Genomic DNA, 19,386 nt, shown 5'->3' on the forward strand with positions numbered 1-19,386 from the left:
CTCTCTGTCATTATTTCTGAGTAGTGTACTTGGGATTGGGTTTTGCTTTTAGTTTCTTCAAGGCTTTCTGCAAATTGGAAAATCACTCCGTCATGCTAATTGTGACAGCGTGAGACCTCTGTAAATCACTGCAGTGCCTGTGCTCTGAGGAATACTGCCTTTTAAGCTGCAAAATGTCTACAATAATGATCTGTTCCCAGCATGAGAATGCACTAGGGCAGTGGTCAGCAAACTGCGGCTCGCAAGCCACATGTGGCTCTTTGGCCCCTTGAGTGTGGCTCTTCCACAAAATACCACGTGCGGGCACGCATGTACAGAACTGCGTGGCCCACGTGCAGAAGTCGGTATTTTGTGGAAGAGTCACACTCAAGGGGCCAAAGAGCCGCATGTGGCTCTTGAGTGGCAGTTTGCAGACCACTGCACTAGGGGGCTCCCAAGAAAATGCAACAGGCTCTTTTCTGTGGACAGTTTCTTCTCTTCCCCGCCTCATCTTGGTCTAGGGCAGTGGTCAGCAAGCTCATTAGTCAACAGAGTCAAATATCAACAGTACAACGATTGAAATTTCTTTTGAGAGCCAAATTTTTTAAACTTAAACTATATAGGTGGGCACATTGTTATTAACTTAATTAGGGTACTCCTAAGGCTTAGGAAGAGCCACACTCAAGGGGCCAAAGAGCCACATGTGGCTTGTGAGCCACAGTTTGCTGACCACAGGCTCTAGGGTGATTACAAAAGGACTGGATTTTCCCCAGATGATGGAAATGGTGGGGGGAAATCTACCCCATATCTGAGCAGAGCTTCCGATTGTACCAGTTTTTCAGTACTTGGGCACCTGTGGTTGAATAGCATCTTTATTATTTTGTTCTTGTGTTAAGGCCACATCTCATTGTGCCTCCTGTCCCCTCTGTATTTGCCCAGCTCCAAAGCATTGGGACAGGTCTTGGTGTCTATCAATAGCTCTGCCTTCCTTTTGGTGTCTCTTCTCATAGGGACACTAATACTAATAGATCAGTGTCCATTCCCCCCTTCTGACTCATGTAACCTTAATTACCTCCATAAAGGCCCTATCTCTAACAGTCACACGGGATGAGGGCTTCAACATTTGAATTTGGGGAGATGTAATTCAGTCCATAGCACATGTATATCACCAGAACCTGGATCAGGATTCAGAATCCTCCTAGCATCCCAGAAGTTTCCCTGGTTCACCCTTCTAATCTCCCCAACAAGAAACCACTATTTTCACTCCTATCTCCATCAATTAGTTTTTCCTGTTTTGAGCATTATATAAATGGAGTCATGCCAAGTAGGAACTTTTGTGTATGGCTTCTTTTCCTCAACGTGTCATCATGTGTACTCATAGTTAACTTATTTTTTATATTTTCTGTGTAATATTTCGTGATATAAATGTACCCCAATGTATCCATTCTCCTATTGATAAACCTACTATGACTACTCTTGTATATGAATTTTGTTGGACATAGATATACTTTTTCTTGGGAACACAGATTTAAGATTTCCATGCAGTTAACTTAAGCATGTTTGCATTGGCAAAACAAGTAAGTTTTAGCTATCAATAAAACATGAATGTCCCAGGTTTCAATCAATTGAAAGTACAAATGGAACTTCATTAATGCCAAGGAGAGGTGATCACTACAGGCTCCTGGCCTTGAACCTTTTCTCTGCCACTTAAGTAAGGTAACTTAAGCCCGCTGTGCCTCAGTTTTCTCATCTGTAAAATGTTGACAATGATAATAGTACCTACTTCCCAGCAGCGGTTTGTCTATTTAACACCCAGAGAGGGTTGTTTTTAACACCGCCTCTTCTACTAGTATGTGACAAAATAATTTTCAGTCTTAACCATGTAGTAATCAATGAAAATCACTCATTCTTAATTTGTTTTTTAGTTTTTAAAACAATTATGAACTTAAAAAGAAGAATTGAAATTAAATTTTAAAGATAGTATTCAAATTTGGGGCACATTTCATGTAAGAACTAAAATTTTCACTTACCAAACAAAACTATCGTTCTAAACCTCGCGCTCACTGTCACTGTTTTAAATTTTAGTCACATATGAAAACTCCAAGTTGTCACACAGACACAAAATGACTAAAATTCTGTGTCTTGGTCTTCAGACTCACTGTGCTGCCTCACTTCTCTCAGATCTGTGCTACAGCAGGCACACGTGGACCCACAGAAGCTTACTAGTTTTGAACTAATTCTGGAAGTGAACGTACGTCCTGTGTGCCTGTGTTGCAGGCTGGCTCTGAAAATGTGAATTCTCCAAATTGCGTTCCATGTGGAGTACAATGTCAATTAGAGGGGAAGTCATGAAAATGTGGTAATTTGAAGCTTATGTGTATATTACTAAAACTCAACAGTAACTACAGCAATTATTTCAAACATAGACCAATGCTGGGGAGGAGTATTTTATCACTGAAGCTGTTCAGAATGGCTGGCTTATAGTAATAATAGAAAAGGGAGCTGAACTTCTAATTGAGGCTATTTCTGCCCTAACATTCCCTCCTGACATTGCATCTGCTTAACTCTCTGTGCCTGGGGTGGAGAACTCCCATCACCAGGCTCCTGGGACTCCACTTTCTCCTGGGACTGCTCTGGAGTCATTGACAAATATTTCCTGAACACAACGATGTATAAGGCAGCACTTTCTATACTGAGGCCAGAGACGGAAACAAATGAGGTCTTTGACCTTAGGAGCTTATGTTCTGAGTAGGGAGAATGGGAAAGATCATAAAAAATAAGCAAATAAATATATCAAATGACAGGAGTGAGAGATGCTGCGAGCACTAAAAGAACAGATTAAGGAAAACAGAGAGGATGTGGGGAGGGTCCAGTGTTTGAGGGCTGATCAGGGAAGGCCTCTCTGAAGTGACATGTGAATCACATGGACTTCCAGGTAAACAGAGGCCCAGGGTGAGGGCAGAAAAAGTGCCAAATCCTGTAGAGAGCATCCTGGGAACAGGAAAGGGGCCCATGCGGCCGGACCAGGGTCAGAGAGGAAGGTAGGAGATGAGGTCATGAGGTTTTGTAGCCAATGGGGGAGGTCTTACTGGCACAGTGGGGATGTGGAATGCTACTCTGAGGTAGATGGGAACTTGATGGGGGCTCAGGTTCTAGCAGAGGAAGGACTTGCTTTGGAATATTTAGCAGAATCACTTTGGCTGCTGTGTTGAAGACAGGTGTATGGCAAGGTGAGAAGGGCAAGGGCAGAAATAGGATATCAATCACCAATAGCCCAAGTCTGACCAAGAATCTAGGATGAAGGTGGCTTAGACCAGGTTCTAACAATAAAGGTGGAAGAAGTAATAAAAGTAAGGCAGAGCTAGCTGGAGTGTGTGTGTGTGTGTGTGTGTGTGTGTGTGTATGTGTGTGTGTGTGTGTGAGAGAGAGAGAGAGAGAGAGAGAGAGAGAGAGAGAGAGAGAGAGAGAGAAAAAAAAACCCGAATGACCACCTATCTGGAAGGGTAAGAGTGCTCCTGGCTGAGCTGGAGCATGCCAGAATATTGGGGAGGAGCAGTTTCATCAATAGTGTTAAAAAGTGTTGGTTATTTTTTAAAAATATTTTATTGATTTCAGAGAGGAAGGGAGAGGGAGAGAGAGATAGAAACATCAATGATGAGAGAGAGAATTATGGATTACCTGCCTCCTGCATGCCCCCTATGGGGATCGAGCCCACAACCCTGGCATGTGCCCTTGACTGGAATCGAACCTGGAACCCCTCAGTCCCCAGGCTCACGCTCTATCCACTGAACCAAACCAGTTAGGGCAATGTGGGTTATTTTTATAGTTATTAATTTGTATTGTCTACCTCTACTCATTAGAATGTAAAATACAATGAGAGCAGGGGTTTTTGTCTGTATTGTTCACAGCTGTATCTTCGTGACTAAAATAATGCCTGGCACATAGTAGGTGCCCAGTGAATATGAGTGGAATAAATGAATGAAGAATAAAACATATATAGTAGGCAGTTCATTTTCTGTTACTTTGCAAATGAAAGTCTATTTTTATGATGTGTTTTTCATATCTTAAACAACTTTAAGTAATAAAGTAGTTCATTCTAATTGAAATTCAAAACAATTCAGAAGAATACACAACAAGCATAGTGAAAATTCTTTTCATGTCCTCCTCCTCCTCCTTTCTCCAGAGGTACATACAATTAAGTTGGCTTTGTATCATTTTAAAGACAATTTAATAACATATATATGTCTCAAAAATATATTTGGTTTTATTTCATTTCAGATTTAAATAGGTAGCAAACTGCAGGAATTTGTAGTCTTTGTGTAGTCAAATATATCAACCATTCCTTCATGACACTGGAGATGTGTGTCTTGCATAATATTTTCATAGCCCTTATATTCTGATTTTTTATACATTTTTTTTCCCTTGGGAGCTTTTAAAATTTTCCTATTTATCTTTAGAACTTAGAAATTTACCAATATAGGTCTAGATGTGATTTTAAAGTTATCATGCTTAGTAGTTTTTTCATGCTCAAGATGCATGCCTTTAGTGGAGATAAATATCTATTCATTTTATTTGATTATTTCTTTCTTTGCATTTTCTCTGATCCTTCCCTCTGGAATTCCTACGAGATCAATGTTATGCCTTATGCATTTTTTCCTACAGTCTCTCAGTACAATACTCTTTGTCTGGTTGTCTTTCATTCTTCGTTTTGGCTACAGAGAATCTGCTAAAAAAAGACAGTAAATAAAAACATTTACTGGTCTGCTGCATGGCTTCTCTATTCACATACAATGTGTTTTGTGGGGTGGGTATTAATCAAGAAATCAGCCATCTCTTGATCATGGGAAGACTTGAAGTCAGCAGCTGTAGCCCATAGCACTAGTCCAGGTATCAAGAAATCAGTATGGCAGTCAGCTCATTGTCAGAGTCTGGGAGGATTTTCACAGACTAAAGGACACTAGACCTGGACATACAAATACAATTTCTGGGAAAGGAGGCAGGAAAACCCTTTACCACAAGCCTACCATAGACCCTCTGGTTCAGAAATGTGGGGAAGCATGGGACTTGGTTGGAAAGTCTATAAGAAGAATTCTCCAAAAAGGTTGGAGGCCTCTTGCCAAAGGTGACAGACCCTGCCTTGACTTTTCCAAACAAGTCTGAGCCCCTGGGTATTTTACTAAAATCTTTATGCTTAGATTTCAAAATGGCCTTGTTTTAAAAAACACTACAAATACATATATTTTCTCAAGAATACTTACCCTGCTGGTAGTATCTAAAGGTTAATTTTAATTCAAACTATTACTACAATAAAAGCCTAAAAAGGCAGATAAATGGCTGTCTGGTTCCTTTAGCCAGGCAGTCCCTTATCCCTCTCTTTCACAAAAAAATGTATGTCAAAATAATCATTCATCCATCGTTCAGGGTCTGCTGGTCTGTCCTGACACAGAAACTCATACCTTGGCTCATAGAAAGCCAGGTCCTCACTTCTTTGCTGCGTGGGCAGATCTTGGTTGTGACCAATATCATTGGTGGAATCCATCCATTTCTGGGTTGATAGTACACAACTGTTTCTTGTTACTGTTTCTCTTGCTTGTTTTAGTTTTGTATTTGTTTTGGAAAAGAGCCAATTCAAAGGAAATAAAATGTTCACTTGATGTAAAAAGTATAAAAGACTTCATGTCAGTTAGGGCCTCCTGGCCCTTGAAACTTATTTAAAATTTACTTTGAATTTCAAATTCATGGTTTGTTGAAGTGCCAAGACCATCCCAAGATGTTTATGCATTCCAGGGTGTTCAAATTCTGATGTCCCCCCTGGACTGAAGTCATTTACTGTGTTGCATAGAATATTTTTCCTCCATGTGCTTGTCCAGGTGAGAAACTCAATCCCTGCTTCAGTTTAAGAGTTATCTTCTCACAAAATACTGTATGATATTTCTTTAAGAGCTGGGAGAGATTGCCTAATGGATCATACAACAAATACTTTAATCTGTCATATCTTAATTCCTTTTATTAGTCTTTCCAAACCCTCAGTCCCCTATATCTCCTCTGTGGTCCCCTTTCCCACAGCTTCATTGACTCCTCTCTCCTCGCCCTCCCATCTCCCAAATTCTTCCCCTCTGTTAGGCAGGGCCTTCAGTGGCCTTCAGCTTCTGCTTCTAAAGGAACTCAACACAAAGCATTTCTGCCTCCAGGGCAAAGCACTGCTCCTAACATGACCCATTATTTTATGAGGCACTTTGGGGTGTCAGTAACAATATTTTGTTCAGTTTTACATAGCTAGAAACTATGCCTAGTGATTCTCTCTGAATTATTTTAGTATTTCAAAGATGGAAGGGACCTTAATATTTTTTAGCAATCTTAATGCAACTATGTAGTTGTTGCTTTCTAACCTCCCTCCAGATTCATTTTTTGACCTATCATAGAGCACCCCATGCATAGCTGACACACCTAGGCAGTTTTTTACTATTTATATTCCACCTAACATTTGGCTTTCTGTTGTTTCTAGTTTTGTTTTTTTTTCTCCAGAGAAGTAAACATTGATAGTGCTTGGTATGCCACCAGCGATGAGGAACAACACTGTGGGGAATGACAAAGACACTCAGAGGTTCTCTAGTTGACTGGGAAGATGGTGTGTCCATTAGGAATTACATTTGGCTTTAAAAAGTAGGCGTCTTTTTGTCTCATGTGTAGAGGTGGGCTTCCCAGGCTAGTGCAGCATATATAGACATCACCCTTGACCCAGTGTCCTTCCCTCTTTATGCTCTTCCCTCCTTAGTGTGTGTCTCTGGTCCTTACCATTGCAACATGGCTACGACAGCTCCAGCCATCACCTGCTTATATCTCATTGGCCAGAGGCGTTTGCATGACTACTCTCAGCAGTGAGAGAGGCTAGGAGATTGAGTTTTTAGCTTTCATAGATTCCATTGTAAAGGCAAGCAAATGAGAGGGGGCTGTAAACGAAATCTGGGTGAGCTAAGCCATGGGGTCTGCCATGCATCGCAATGGCTTTTTGAGATGCAGGAGGAAGCACATGCTTTGGTGGGGAAGGAAGATTTGGTTTGGACCATATTGAATTCAAGTTGCTGGGTTACACCAAAAGACGGGTGGTTGAGTCTTCTCCAGCCTAACACATTTTACTGCTCCTTAATACAGAAGTGGCATAGCTAGCAACCCTTGATTTGAGCTTGTCTGTTTGTAAACAGTACACAGGACACACCAAGAAGTGAAAAAAGAAGTCAAGACACAGGTCAGGCTGATCAGCTGGTTGCATCTGTTTGACCCTCATAATTGGTCAAACAATACACACATGACCCACAGTGTACTGATAAGACTCAGTTCTGGGGCTTTTGTGGACTATTGGCAAAGGGAAACCTATTTTCCCCCTGGATTGTTGATAGCTGGGGTATGAGTAGAGCGACTGGTGGCCACTTGACTGTTATATGGTAAGAGGTGCTGACAAGATGATGCTATGTGGATGGCCCTGCATCTGCCACATGGTCAGTGGAGCGGACATGATGGCACGAGGGATGAGAAGGCAGCGTCTCCAGGCACAGCTGGTGGCTGTGAGACTGCGCTATGAACTCTTGGCTTTCCTTAAGCAGCAATGCCAAAATACAAGAATGAATACTGTTTAGTTAGAAATTCTATAATGCCTTCCAAATATGTAACTATTTTTACAGAAGCCAGATGCCAAGATTTGAGAAAAATATTAGGCAACAATAGATACTGAAACGTAGTTTTTAATAGCAAAATCTGGCACAATGTAAATACCTAACAACAGTAAAATGGGTAGGTGAGTTATGGCATGTTCATACATGTAGCCTTTAAAAACTATGTGTCAAACAATTTTTATTGACAAAAGAAAGTACTCATAATGTAATGTCAATATAAAATTATCTAAACAGTATAATTCTCTTATTTTTTTCTAAAACATCTTAATTTGCAGATAAAACAGATTGGAATGAAATATAGCAACATAAAATGTTTTCCTCTTGGTGAGACTATGAATGATTTTGATTTTCTCCTTTATCCTCCCTGTGAGTTTTTATTTTCATTATCAGTACAAAATATTTGTTTAAAAATAGAGAGAAAGAAGCAACTTCTTTGGTCATCATTACAAATCTATCCTCCACAGTCACCCGTCCTTCCCTCCTCATGACACTCGGGGCATTCGACTATGAACTAGAGCTAGCCTAGATCCAAATTCATTGTCATTGCTGGATTATGGGCTCCTTGCTGGTGGGCACGAGCCCTGGTCCTTTCTGACCCCATGCTGTCCCGTACACACTTGGAATCGGATACATACTTGCTGAGTTGAATTGCAGAGTGCAGCCAGGCCTGATATTAGTGCCACAGCAGAAAGAGAAATGAAGAGACAAAAAAGTTGAGGAGTCATCCTAAAGATGGTGCTCTCTGGGCAGGGTGTGAGGGCATTTTGCTCTGCCTCTCTGCCTCACTTTATTCATCTGTGACGTGGGAATAACAGCAGCACTTTGAGCACACAGGAAGCTGCAGGAGCCTCATTCCTACTATCAGATGCTCTCCCTCAAACGCTGTCTCCTCCCAAGTGCCTGTCACCCCATGGTGGGGACGGTGTTCCGTGTGCTCTGTAACTATACTTGAGCTTGTGTTTGGGCACCTCAGCCCCCTCCCCACATCCTGCCCTTTTTCAGCTCACCCACAAACTTCATTACCCTCCCGGATCACAAAACCCTGCAATCAGGGATTTATTAAACTTTATATTCCCTTCGATACATTGCACCTGGCAGGTACCTAATAAAACATATTTAATTAACTTTAAAATAATGTGGTTACTTTTCCTCCCAGGTGCCCTATTTTTTCTTTTTAAATCACAGCATCCTTTAAACCCCAGTGTAAAAACATTCTCTGCTCTTTATGGAGCAGTTCCCAGAGAAAGGCTCCCTCGGCTCTGTGACAAAGGCCCAACTTCGGCCATTGAGCAAGAGGTCATTTGTCCAACACACGCAACCAGCAGGGGCCCCCTCACTGGTGGCCCCCCCAGAAGCTAATCTTTAATTTAGAGAGGAAGGAGCACACTTCTTGTTCCTCATGCCCAGCTGCCTGAGGGTGGGTTAGCCATGCATGTGCTTAGCTCCTGGGCTCATGGTACATGTTCTCCTGAATGAGTATTTATTTATCATAAAATCATTCATGGCTCCAGGCAAGTTACCCTTGCTCCAGTTCCCTGGCAGGTTTGTAGGGAATAAAAGCCAATGTTTGCAATATTCATAGTTCTAGGGTTCCATTTGAGGTTACTTTCAGAGAAGTAGTAGGGAGAAGCCCGAGCTGCATTCCAGAGCTAGAATCAGAGGCTGAGCCCAGCTAAATACAGATAACCACTCGGGAGATGTTCATGGAGCGCAGCGCCAGCCCCACATTTGAATTCTGTCTGAGTCAGTGATGTGTTCTATCAGGCAGCCCCGTCCATTTGCTGGGCCTGAATGTTGTCCTCCAGCCCAGGGAGAACTCAAGCAAGGTGAGAATTTACATGTAAATGATCCCCAGCATTTTTGGAGCAGAAATGCAAATTGGCAATAACCATTTGCTCTGTTGATGTAGGAGCCTCTGGAGAAGGCTTTCTGTTTAATCTACGAACAACGTTTCCACATTTGATCATGGGGTTCTTGCCATTTCATAATGGCATTGGAGCGTACGTCTTGCTGGTGCATGACTCACAGGCTGAGCTGCCTGCCACCGGATGTCACAAATAATGCTGTTATTCAAAAGAGGAGGGATGCTGTCAGCCAGGGCTGAGAAGCGATTTTTTAAATTAAAAACCTTATTTATGTGTCCTCCAGAATATTCTAAGCCCCTCCAGGAGGAGATACAGTGTTCAGTGATTAGCTGGTGAAGTGGAGGAAACAAAGCCACATTATGTGTAATATCCCTGAAGACAAATTACAATATTTACCTCCTCTCTTGATGTGCATAATTATCTGTGCTTAGAACAGAAAATGGAAGAAAAGGTTCAATGAACACCCACCTGGATGTTATGAATGATGTTGTCCCAAAATAAACAAACGGAAAGGAGGAGGGCTTGCCGGGAGGGAAGGAAGTATGGTAATTAGGCAAGGAATGAGCAACACTGCAGGAGAATCACCTGGACCGTAAGATCTCTCTTGTCCATCCCCTGGCAGATGGGACATCCTTAATTAAGCAGTCATGCTATTCCCCCCCTGAGCCACCATTGTGTCCCAAGTGTTCAGGATACAACATCTCTGTCACAGAGAGGCAAGCTCAGGGAGTATCCAGAGTCCTAGGGCCTAAGGATTAAGGCTAATTCTCTGGGAGGTGTTTCATTGTTGACCATGAGTGGGGAGCTGGTCAGGCGCACTCCTCATTGCAATATGATAACACAGGAACCCTGGGGCTATCGCCCTAGTTTTGAAGAATTCAGACCTCAGGTTACCATATGTAAACGTGGCCCCTAAACCTGAGCCTTGAAGAACTTGCTATGAAAGTGCAATTTAAATTTGAATCACAAATCTAGATTTTTTTAAAGCCCAAAATTAGAAGGCACAAATTAGGAATTATGAGAGCAAAAAAGTGACAAAACAATTTGAAGCTGATGTTATTCTCATGGCACTGACCTCTCTCTTCCCAACATTGAATCTGTGCAGGCGCCTATCTTTCCTGTCCGACTATCTGCTCCTCAAAGACAGGCGTTTGCTGTGTCCCCTTCCGCACCCCCGGGAGCCTAGCTGAAGGCCTTGCACACAGCAAGAGAGCAGCCATGTGTGCTCCTTCTAAGGCTGTATGTTCTGGGTCTTTGTGCTTGTGTACAGGGCTTTTTGCACCTTCCCTCACTGTATTTCTAATTTATGTCTTCTAATTTGTGGCTTCAAAATTGCCATAGGCAAGAAATCAAAAATTAAAACTGAGTGTGTGCACACATACACACATGCATACACACATATACAGTCAATTCTCATTGTTTGTGGTAGTTATGTTGTATAGAGTCACCATAAACATTGAATTTACTAATATTAAACCATTGTCCCTTGAGGAAATATGGGGTTAGTCTCCCAGATTCCCCTAGTCCAGTGATGGCGAACCTTTTGAGCTCGGCGTGTCAGCATTTTGAAAAACCCTAACTTAACTCTGGTGCCGTGTCACATATAGAAATTTTTTGATATTTGCAACCATAGTAAAACAAAGACTTATATTTTCGATATTTATTTTATATATTTAAATGCCATTTAACAAAGAAAAATCAACCAAAAAAATGAGTTCGCGTGTCAACTCTGACACGCGGGTCATAGGTTCGCCATCACTGCCCTAGTCACAACACAGAACAATCCAGAGCCAGGCGGGTGGTCTGACAACATAGTGCAAACATGATCTACCCCTGGACATTTTAAATTTGTGAGTCAGCAAGAAGAGGCGCCTTTTTTGTCACTTCATGTGAACAAGTCCTAATTAATTTACCTACTAAATAAAAAATGCCCCCTATTGTATTCTAGAAATGAAATACAATCAATGCTGTTTTATCTCCAATGACAGGAAGCTCTCCACATTTTTCATAGGACAGCTTTTATGCAAGCAACCCCTGACACACAGGCACACAGAAACATTTATTGAGTACCAACTGTATACCAGGCACTGGAGTAGGCTTTGGAGATTATAAAATGAATATGACAGCCTAAACCCGTGGTCGGCAAACCACAGCTCGCGAGCCACATGTGACTCTTTGGCCCCTTGAGTGAGGCTCTCCCACAAAATGCCACGTGTGGGTGCGCACGTACAGTGCAATTGAAACTTCGTGGCCCATGTGCAGAAGTCGGTATTTTGTGGAAGAGCCACACTCTAAGAGGCCAAAGGGCCGCATGTGGCTCCCGAGCCGCGGTTTGCCGAGCCGCAGTTTGCCAACCACTGGTAAACCTTCAAAGGCTTCATGGTTTTAACTCTTCAACTTTTAAGAAATTGTTCCTCTTAATGAGGGAAAAATAATTTTCTTCATGCTTCCTGTTTTCACTTAGCTATTGTTATAATAGTGCTGCATAAAAAACAACCATCAAGGCTTGGTGACACACCATAGCAATCTGCACATGGGCTGGGGGGCTTGAGGATCCCAGCAGGTTCACTCTCATGTCTGGGCTTTGTCTGGTCTAGACGGTGCTTTCCGGGCACCTCTGCTTCCTGCAGGTGGGCCGGGCTGGCTCAGCCTCAGGCTGCACTATCTCCCATACTCCTTACCAGCGGGCTAGCAATTCCATGTCCTTCTCATGGTGACAGCGAGCCAGGAGGAAATAGGTAAGGCCTCCTAAGACATAGGATCTCTTCCCCCTGTTCTACTGCCTGAAGCAAGTCACACTGACAAGTCCAAAGTCAAGGGAACAGAGAAATACTCTGCCCCTTCATGGGAGATTGCCAAGGCACATAATAAAGGGCATGAATATGGAAAGGGTTGAAAAATTGGAGCCAATAATGTAGCCTACTACACTCATTTGTTGGTTTTAGGTCTGCCTTCTAGTAATCCATTCTAGCTTAATTTGAGAATCACTTAAAGATGGCTCCAAGATGAACCTGGTGATCTTGCCATGCTCTCTCCTCGCTAGGCCTCACTTCCATCAAATGGGGAGGAGAGCAGGAGCCATCTGTCTGTGAAAGGGTCCAGGAAGCTGTCATTGGTACCTTCATGATGTGCTCTTATCATGAGCTCTCTGGAGGCATGGCTTTGCATCATTCTAAGTGGCACTCTGCAATCTGCTGAGTTCCGGAGAAGCCAGTATTAATGGGAATGCATTCGGTGTGAGGTTATCTTGAACTTGTGTACTTGTTTCCACCTGGAGAAACCGTTGGCATCAGGCTAATTTTGGTCATTCCTTTGGTAGGGCTACATTCTGGTAATAGGATTGCACAGGCTTCTTTATTGCCTTGAATGCCTTGCTAGGGAGAGATTGATTTCCTGGAAGTGAAGTCTGATGCACCCTTTATATTAAACAAATTTAACTGCTATCAGAAGGAGCAGTGGTGTGCTGATACGTGCTCTGGGAGAAAAGCCCTGGGTTTTGCTATTTGCCAATTTCTGTGGTATAAATATTCCCACCATAGTTGCTTTCAAGTTGCCAATGTGGTGACGTCTCCGAACACCGACTTGGGAGGAGATGTACCCGGATGAGGCTGCTCCGCCCCCACACGCCTGCACTGCTGTGCTGTTGAGAGGGGAAAAAGCAGACTCGTTTCCTGGGTGTGCCTAAGGGGAGAGGAGATGACCTTTGTTTCCAATGTAGACTTTCTCAGATGTTCAGGTCAGCACTGGATTGTTCTGGATGAAGTAGAGTTCTGGCAGAAAAGGCTCTCTCTGGGACAAGACTATTCTTTGACCCTTGAATTTGTGATCATTTGGAGAATTTTATTTATATCTGATCAATTTTATTAGATAAAATACTAGCCAGAAAATGCAAGTAACTAATTCATATTTATTTCCCTAAAAAAGGAATTATTTCTATATAAAAGAACCACAATCCCTATTTTACACAATTCAGATAAAGACTTGTTTTATCATGCAAATGGATATTTTAATAGGTTTTTATTATTGCTTTGTTTATCCCAATTCACTTTGCAGCTTCTTAAAAAGAATTCAATGTGGATATTTTATTTTCCAAAGTTGATTTCAGCAAATCTGGACAGTGCATGGTCTCCAATTCTATGTACTAAATTTTAGGAATGCATTGTTTTGCTGTGCTGGGCAGAACATAACTATCTACTACATAAAGTCATTCAAAGAATCATAAATAAATAAATAAATAAATAAATAAACAAACAAACAAACAAGGAATGCTGCCCCCCCGCCCCCATGCCTGTACACCAGGCACTTTTCTCAGTGTTTAACGTGCATTCACGCAATCACTCCTTACCACAAATTTGGGAGGTAGGTGCTGTTGGAGAAGCTGAGGCCCAAACAGTTAAATGGTGTGTCTCAGGCCACACTGATTAAGTAGAGACTGAGATTCAGACTGGAGTCCTTGTTTGAAGTCATGAAGTTCTCCTGACACCCGCTTGGAACCTGGGAAGCTTAAAGTTGGGCCTGATGGTTCCTACTTGCCCTCATACGCACGACTCCTGCTACCTGGTTGCCCTTGTTTACCCTCCCTATTTGGCAAATGATCACTTCCCTTGCAAGACACAGGAACAAGCATCACCGTCTCCAAGGATGGTGTACCCCCCTGCCTGTGCTATGACTCGCACCTGTGGCCCAAACACAGGCTGTGCAAACAGCTCACACAAGCTGTTTTCTAAGTCTTCAAGAATTTTGGAAGCCAATATTAAAAATTTAATTACAAAAACTTAAATATACTTCTTTAAAAAATAAGGAGAATAAATGCTCATCACTCATAACTTCCTAATTATTTTACTACAACCTATGCTTTTAGGGTTATTTTTTATGTTTACTGCACCCATATATTGGGAATACCCATCTCATGGGGGCTACTGGGCATCTCTTCCCAACTCTGTGTTCAGTGACATAAGATTAGCATCTCGAAATCATCTGTTGGGAATAGTTACATCATAGAAATAAAAAAAAGCTACAAAACAGGGTTTGGTTTGCTGTTTTGTTGATTGGCTAGACTTAAGAAAGTGATGGAGAAAATATTACTAAGGGAGATTAAACTTAAACGTGTGCTATGTTTGTATTTGTTACATTTTGAATAGCATAAAAAGACTGTTCTCAATATTTGTGAACTATGATTTATTTCGGCAAAGCAATCATTCACATCATTGATGCACAAGTGACATTCTAACATACAGCTTTGTATCACTTTGGTCTAACTTATTGATGTGAACACAAACATCAACAGCATTCATAATAGAACTACACTCATCTGTCAACGGCTACCATAGGTTGGCCACAGATACAACAGTTAGACAAAAATCAATGAAAGCAGCTTTTATTTTTCAGCCAAGATGGAGGAAGAGGGACCAGACTTACTCTCCCACTTGAAACAACTTAAAAGGAAAAAAGGGACAGTATATATGGGAAATGGTTCTCAAGACACTCAGGCATTGAAGGATCGTGAGAGGCAGGAAAGAAGGTGAAATCCATGATTACCCCACACCCTCCAGTTTACTTGTCTGGGGAGAGTTTCAAGGTGATGAAACAGGACATGGCTGGTTGGAGGAGTGGGGGACAGACAGAACCTGGGGGACTCCCTGAAGAGATGGAGCTGGAAGTCTGGAGTAGCTGAGGTGGTGTCACAGCAGAGTCCCAGAGGAGGGAGAGTGCTCAGTGGGAACCCTCCAGAGAGTTTCTCTCCAGTGTTCAGCTGACTACTGATCAGCATGACAGCTGTGCATTTTCTGCTCTTTACATGGCTCAGGATTATGCATAAGTAATTGTTACAGCCTCTCTCTACATCAGTGTGATGGACTAAAATAGAGTCAGGTATAGTTTAAGATTGAATGGCTCCTTGCACATTTCAAAATATGGTAGATTAGATTTATGTATAAGTAGACACCCTTTTAAGTAATTTACCTGGACAATAAAAGAACCAGACTTGATTTATTCATAGCACATCTGGGATGCAGCCAGACTTAAGGAGAGAGATAGACTGCATGAATTACTCTGCAATGTATCAACAGCTAATGAAAGCCTTTCACACACACACACACACACACACACACACACACACACACGTGTGGATGTGCAGGATGCAAGTGTTTATATACATACATGGTATCAGCCTTGGTCAGGTAGCTGGAGCTGAGCTTGCTATGCCTCTAGATTCAGGCACGTGGACAAGGTGGACAGAATTATTATTTTTCATGGTATGTATTTAAAAGTGGATTTTTGAGACTTGCAATGATGAAGTTAGTGTGCTAACCATCAGGCCGGATGGGAGGTGAAACGGACAGGGACAGACATGGCCACTAGGGTTGGGAGCAAGCACATTGTCCCAGTGCCGTAGCCTCTGAGCATGGGAGGGAGAAAGTTGGCCTTTGTCATTTCCCTGGATTGTTACTCTGAGTTCCTGCCTGCTAGAAATTGTGCTTCTACATCGCCTCTAAATTTTAGTAATCAAATTTGTGTGTAAAGGGACAGAGAGGCACAAAGACTGTAAATCCTACTGTTACTAAAACTACTTTTTGCAGGCTCTGTGTCAACTTGCCACCTGCTTTTTCACATACATCATTCATTCATCTGTTAATGGGGGCTACGTGGTCACTTCAGATGAAAATGCAGGCTCAGAAGTAAAGCCATTTCCCAAGATCTCCCCAAATCTCCTGGTGATGACTGTCTTATTCCAAAGCTTGCATTTTTAATTTTCATGTTACATAATGTTTCTTAAGGAACATTACTGTAAGCCATTATTATTCTTATGGTGCTTTATTCTTTAACATTTACATCATATGCTTTAATTATTTGCACACTCAAAACCATCATGTGGCAAAAATATCTTTAACCCCTTTGTACAAGTGAGGAAACCGAGTTTTAGGCAGGTTGTATGTCTATCTAGAGGCATGTGGTATGTAGCAGGCCTGTAATAAATACTCTGGTATTTTTACCCCAAATTCCAGCCTCTTCCCATTCTACCACAAGGAGAAGAATGTTCTTATATACAAGACCAGAGCAAGTTTGGTGTTGTTTATTCAGAATAATAATAATATGAAGAGTTATTCTTGGCAGGAGTTGAAGATGGGAGAGGTTATTTCACACTCTTTGCAATATTCTCAGTACGGTTATCACTTCAGTGAGCCACTTGAAAGGAGCCTTATCTTACACCATGCACAAAAATCAACTCAAAATAGATTAAAGAATTAATTGTAAGACTGGGAACTGCAAAACCCTTAGGAAAAAAAAAGATAAAAAAAAACTTCATGACATTGGTCCTTGGCAGTGATTTTATGGATATGACACCAAAAGCACAGGCAACAAAGACAAATATAAACCAGTAGGATTGTACCAAACACAAAAGCTTCTGCACAGCAAAGGCAATAACCAATAGTGCACGGGCAACTTATGTGATGAGAGAAAATATTTGCAAACCATATAGATGGTAAGGGCTGATATCTAATGTATAAGGAATTCATACAAGCCAACAACAACAGCAACAAAAAAGATAACAATATGGACTAGGAATGTGAATAGACGTTTCTTCAAAGAAATGGTCAACAAATATATAAAAAGATGCTCAACATCACTAATCATCATGGAAATTAAAATCAAAATCACAGTGAGATATCATCTTTCACCTGCCAGGATGGCAATTATATATAAAAAAAGACAACTGTTAGCAAAAATGTAGAGAAATTGAACCCTTGCGCATCATTGGTAAGAATGCAAAATGGTGCCCCTGCCATGGAAAACAGTATGGAAGTTCTTTAAAAAATTAAAAATACAATTCAGCAATCTTGCTTCTGAGTACCTATCCAAAAGAATTGAAATCAAGCTCTTTTATATTTTTGATATTTATTTTATATATTTAAATGCCATTTAACAAAGAAAAATCAACCAAAAAAAATGAGTTCATGCGTGTCATAGGTTCGCCATCACTGATATAGATGAAACTTGAGGACATTATGTTAAGTGAAATAAGCCAATCATAGAAAGAAAAATGTTGTACGATTCCATTTATCTTAGGTATCTAAAAGAGTCAAATTTGTAAAATTGAAGATTGGAACTTGGGGAGAGGGAAATGGGGAGTTATTTATCAACAGGCATAAAGATTCCGTTAAGTTAAGATGAATAAGCTCTAGAGAGCTACTGGACATTGTACCTACAGTCAACAGGATAGCTAGATCTCGTGTTGTGTTCTTACCAAAATAAAATAATTTTAATGAAAGAAAACAACACCCTTGACCTCTCAGAACAAAGCCAGAATGAAAAACAAAAACAAAGAAAAAAGAAGGGAGGAGAAAAGGACTTACATACTCACATCTGAAAGGTTTTCTTTGGCCCCAGGCTTAAGAGCTGGGCCTTCAGATTCAGATGATCTGGGTTACAGTTCTAGCAATACCCTTTATGGGCTGGGTGACTTGAGAGGCAATTTATAACTTCTTTGAGCCTCAGTTCTTCTACCTGCTAATTGGGAGTAACCATGCCTCACAGGGATAGTGTGAGGTTTAAATGAGATGATCCATCAGATGAAACACTTTATGTGGTCACTGTTCACAGAAGTGTTTCTGCAGCACATTAAAGGCTGAGCAGAGAGAGCTCTCAGGCAGGGTCACCTGCTGTCTCATGCACGGTTGCACGGGAATGGTGAGCTCTGGGGGGATGGTGGAGGCGCCAGAAGCATGCTCTACAGCTGCATATCTATCTGTACCCCATCAGGTGACGTGGGTGATGGGGGCTGCTCTCAGAGTTGTGTAATCCTGGGAGACTGGACTTCTGCAAAGCTGACAAGTGTGGGTGTGGAGGATTGTCATTCTGCTGTCTCATGCACACGGCTGCACAGGAATGGCGAGCTCTGAGGTGATGGGGGAGGCGCCAGAAGCATGCTCTACAGCTGCGTATCTGTACCCCATCAGGTGATGTGGATGATGGGGGCTGCTCTCAGAGTCGTGTAAGCCTGGGAGACTGGACTTCTGCAAAGCTGACAAGTGTGGGTGTGGAGGATTGTCATGTGGGGTATAGTGCCGCTGTGTCCTAACCTTCCCAGATGGCTGACCCTGTGAGACCTGGACTACATCTCACTGGGGTTATGCGATGCCCGAGGCTCTCTCCTTTCTCAGTCAATATAACACCGTGAACGTTTCCACACACGGTTAAACATCCTAGATTTCCACTCTGCTTTCCCAGCCTCACACGTGGTCCTCATTATTTTAAGGAGTGAAATTATTCCGTTAAAAATTTATTTGGAGAATTTTGCAACTCTGAGGTGTTGAAAAACCTGAATAGGGAATCCCAACTATTTTAACTCGAAGGTAATAAAACTTTAGGTTTTAAAAATACTCTACAATGTAAAAACTTTCCATCTTAATGGGCCTCAAGCCCCAGCACAAACATGTCACAGACATTTAGAACCTGCCAGGGAGTACGTGGTATCTTCACATCCTATTCTGGGAACCAGGGTCCCTGAGTTCTAGTGACGATCCACTCCCTGTGTCTTTAGGAGAGATGCTGGACCTCTGCACTTAGTCAAAAGGAGGGGCTTGGACCACCTGCTGTTCAATTGCCATTTCTTTCCTAACTTAAAAAAATTTAAATACATGCAAAATAATTTTAATATGAGCAGTTACAAATGCATGAGCTTCTAGGTATACTCATCATCCAGCTTAAGAATTAGAATAGCGCCCTAGCTGGTTTGGCTCAGTGGAGGCAGCATCAGCCTGCAGACTGAAGGGTCCTTGGTTTGATTCCAGGAAAGAGCACATGCCTGGGTTGTGGGCTGGATCCCCAGAGTGGGGGAGTGGGGGGGGAGAGGTAAAGGGGGGAAGCGGGGA

This window comes from Myotis davidii, unplaced genomic scaffold (assembly GCF_000327345.1).
Source record: "Myotis davidii unplaced genomic scaffold, ASM32734v1 scaffold608, whole genome shotgun sequence".
Lineage (NCBI taxonomy): Eukaryota > Metazoa > Chordata > Mammalia > Chiroptera > Vespertilionidae > Myotis > Myotis davidii.